Below are 4784 nucleotides of genomic sequence, written 5' to 3'. Positions count from 1 at the left end.
GTAATAAAATATATAAAATGGTTTTATGTCTAAACATAAAGAGAAAATGAAAAAAAGCATAATATCACAATTCTTGGTGCAGATATAAGATAAGATTCTTTATGTCTTTCCAAAAACTTTTTACTAATGTAAGTTTAGAATATGATGGGAAAAAGTTATTAACAACACAGATAGTGGTTTTTGAGGCCTGGGTTCTGTTGGTGGCTCTGCTACTATCTTCAGCAAGGTTGTCAGGATCCATGGGTCTCAGTTTTCTCATCTGTGCAGTGGGTATAATAATGTGCATAAAGGGCTGCTAGTAAGATCTAATCAAATAAAAAAATGTAAAGTACATGCACTAGGTTTTTATAAATATTAGTATTCTCATCTTAGCATAACAGAATTTGAGAATTTCCAATTCTGTGCGGCAGGTGGTGATGAGAAGGCATATGGCTGCCTCAATTGCATAGCTTAGAAGCACCAGAGCCTCTGGATTTTGCATCCCTGTCCTGTTATTATTATTCTTAATTTGTTTTGCTAAGCTGGAAGAAACAGAGTTAAAGCTTGAATTGCTCCTGGTTTTTTGTGTGTGTGTCTTTGGTTAGTTTTTATGTGTTCTCTTGTTTGTTTATTTGTTTTGTTTGTTTGTTTTGGGCCATTCACCCTGCAAAGCAGAGAAAATTTCCTAGAGTAATCGTTGATGCTAAAGCCAAGTAAATTACATTCAGAGAGAAGAATTTAAATGACAAGTGATTTAATATCACTTGGGGATCACTGAGTGCAGGAAAAGTGACAGGCCAAATCAGAAGAAGTTGGATTAATCTATGTGGAAAGTTAAGCTTTACCTTATAACAAAGCAAAAAGGCATCTGGAAAGAAGGTCTTAAATTACCATTAGGCAGCCTATTAACTTCCATCTTTCCTCTGGCCTCCCTTCTTGCCTGTCCAGCTTTAACACTTCAGACAGCATGAGTTCTATAAAATTAACCTCTGCTTGAAACCCCTCCTGGCCTTTTATTGACTGTAAGGTAAAGCCTGAACACTAGTATGGTCCAAGCCCTTTATAATCTGCTACCTATTTATCTTTTCTTCCCTGTGTGTTTTCTGTGGACTGCTATGCTTCATCCCCTTATCAGCCTATATGATAAACTCCTACTCATACTTTAGAACCCAGACCAAATGTCCCTAGACTATAAGTTCCTTGACTAGACTGTGTTTCCATAATGTCTGGGACAGGGTTTCATTCATCATTGCACTCTAAGAGTTTGAATGTGTCTGCTAAAAACAGTAGGGTATGGTGTAGTGGCTTAAACTGTGTGCAGGAATTCATCATCTCACGTAATAGGAAGCCTGGAGATGGTGGTTCCAGGACTGGCCCTGTGGCTCGACAATTTTTTTGTCCTCTTTTTTTCCTTCTGCCAACCTGGCAGGCTAGCAATGTTTCCTTTGTGGTTATGTTACAGCTGCAGCAGCCATAACCACAAGGCTAGATTCTGTTAGGAAGGAAAAGATGTAAGATGTTGGACAGGTAGGACAGTGTGCAAATGCAGAAAGGCAGAAGTGGTGGATCAAGGACTTTTTGTCTTGTGCCTCTTGTTTTTTGTTAATCAGGTAGAAATTTCCCAGAAGCTGCTCAGCCAATTTCCTCTTATGTCTCATTGGCTAGAAATAGGTCCCATGGTCACTTCCCAACCAATCATAGGCAAAGGGAAATGGGTTGGCCATGACTGGTCAGGCCAAACTTAGCTCATCCTTTGGTCTAGACCAGGGGTGGGCAAACTTTTTGACTCGAGGGCCACAATGGGTTCTTAAACTGGACCGGAGGGCCAGAACAAAAGCATGGATGGAGTGTTTGTGTGAACTAATATAAATTCAAAGTAAACATCATTACATAAAAGGGTACGGTCTTTTTTTTTAGTTTTATTCATTTCAAATGGGCTGGATCCGGCCCGCGGGCCATAGTTTGCCCATGGCTGGTCTAGACTCTTGAGCTATCTATATATATAAAAGCCTAAGTGACAGTTTGACTGTTCAACCGTTCGACCATTTGACAGGTAGCTATGATGCATACTGACCACCAGGGGGCAGACGCTCAATGCACAGGCATGGAAACATGAAACAGACTGATGAATCTCAGAGGAAAGAGGGGAGGGGAGATGGCGGGAAGAGATTAACCAAAGATCTCATATGCATACTAGAGGCATGGTGCACAGATTCCTGCATGGGTGGGGTCCCTCGGCCTGGCCTGCAGGGATTGGGCTGAATCTGTGCACTGGGCCTCCGACATCCCCTGAGGGGCCCTGGATTGCGAGAGGGCTCAGGCCAGGCTGAGGGACCCCACCAGTGCACAAATCCATGCACCAGGCCTCTAGTCTTCTCAGAAATCTGTTTGATGCTTGAACATAAGGAGGGTTCTTTTAGAAAGAAAAATATGTAACATGTTAGATGAGTCACCAACTGCTTTTGCCATAGGAACTTGGTAATGCACATGGTAGAAAGGTTCTCTGTAAAACCTTCAATCTTTCTGTAAAATTTTAAAATATTCTGTCCTCCATGTCTCCACAAACTATTACTGTTACTATATCATCATATCATCATTTCTGTTTCTGTTTCTATTAAGTTTCTGTTGTGGTACCTTAACTGCCCATCGACTTGGCTATCTCCTACATGGGACTGGAACTCCTGAGGGCAGGAAACATGTTTTATTTAGTTTAGATGTCCAGCACTTATGTGTATAGCTTCTCAAAAAATGTTTGTTGATTAATTTTTTTGTACAACTATTATAAAATATAATCATTTTTCTTTTTTCTTGATGTTCTGTCTTCGTTAAAGCCCTTAGTGATATTATTAGTGCATGAAATTCCATGTGTTTAAATTTCACACATCTTGGGTCACCACCCTTTGGCATACAGTTCTGGTATCTGTGATAAAGTCTAGAGCCATGCTTAAAACAAATTAGCTATATAAATAAATTTTGATAGAAAAAATTCATTAATAATTCTTTTATTTGGGAAATAAAAGCCTGCATTTATTTAGCTTTATCAAAGACAGCATAAATTGAAAATTGAAAAGTTCAAATGTTTTTCATGAAAAATGGATTTCATTGTAACCAAAAAACAAACCAAACAATAAAAGTTAATCCAGCTTTCTTGAAAATGACAGCTTCAGTCAAACTGATTTATAGTTTGCAATGGGGCTTTTGTGACTCTCTCTCCCTTTTCCTCTTCTCCATTCCACCCATGTATATTTATGCTGGGAAAATATAACTATCTACACAGGGAAGAATGAGGGACTGTCATTCTCTAAATGCCCATGTCTCAGAACCCATGAAAAAAATTCCATGACATTATTTGTGCAGTAGGCAAATCTATTGAGTGAGAGATCACTGTAACTTAATGTGGCATATGATAATAACATATCACATCTGTTTCTTCTTCTGAAAAGCTTTTCCTGACCTTCCTATCTGGGTTAGAAAAGCTTTCTTTTAGTTCCATGAATACCCTCCTTACTCTATAATTATCTACAATGCTTAGCACAATGCACGTGCTAAAAAAGATCGTCAAATAGATAAAATTATACAGTGGATATATATATATATATATATATATATATATATATATATATATATTTAGCAAATACAAGGCATATTTCTAAATACTTTATACATATTTATTTAGAAAATACTTTATACATATTTATTTAGAACTTTACAATTTACCAAATCACTTTAGAAACATTGGCTCATTGCTTCCTCATTTTAACTTTAGTGAGCACATGGACAGAAATTATTTCCATATCACAGCTAGGCAAACACACTGAGAGAGGTTCATCTATTTATCCACAATTACACAGTTTGCAAATAGCAGAGTTGGGATTTTAACCTATATATTTTGACCCTCAGCCCAGTGTTTTGCAAGAAGAGCCCCGGTGGAGCCTCTTTAACATTTTGGGATAACCACAACTGTAATAGTTGAAGACTATTTTGAGTAGTTGTTTAGGGAAACAAAGATTTTTTATATATGTTCAAAACTACTTTTAGTAGTGTTTTAGTTAGTAAATGCTATATTAGTGCTGCATAAGAGATGACTCCCAAATTCAGTCTCTAAAACACTACAAATTGGCCAGGATTTGGCTGATCTAGGCTGGTCTTGACTGGCCAGCTCTTCATCAAGTAGAGGATTTGGTGGGGCTCAGCTCGTTGAAGTAGCCTGAGCTCAGGATGGTTCCACACGTGTTCATTCTGGGGCTGAGCTTCTCCCTGGGAACATGGCAATGGGGAGAAGTACAGGAATTCAAGTCCAACTACACATACCCAATTCAAGCCTTTGGTTGTATCACACCAGCTAACATCTCATTGGCCAAAGCAATTTACTAGTACATGACCAGGCTGAATTCAAGGGAGGAAGCACACTCTACTTATCTGAGGTCAGAGCAAGTTACTGGCTAAGATCAAATGTGCTGGAGTGGGAATTTAAATTTCCACATTGAAGATGGGTGTGCAGTTGAATCTGACTAATTTTGAACAATAATATAATCTACTACAAGGGAATTTCAAGTAGGGTTGCCAAATTAGGCAAAAAACAAAACAGGGCACTCAGTTAAATATGAATTTTGAATAAATACACTGAGACATACTTATACTAAAAAGTGTTGTTTATCTGAGACTCACATTTAACTGGATGACCTGTATTTTATTTGGAAATTCTAGTTTTAGATGAATCAGTTGCACTTCATAAGGTTAGAGTAATAGTAACACTATATAATTTACCAGATTATGCAAAAAGTATGCTCATATTGACTTAACCC

This window comes from Myotis lucifugus, unplaced genomic scaffold (genome assembly GCF_000147115.1).
Source record: "Myotis lucifugus unplaced genomic scaffold, Myoluc2.0 scaffold_312, whole genome shotgun sequence".
NCBI classification, from domain to species: Eukaryota; Metazoa; Chordata; class Mammalia; order Chiroptera; family Vespertilionidae; genus Myotis; species Myotis lucifugus.
This window is presented reverse-complemented; position numbering follows the sequence as displayed.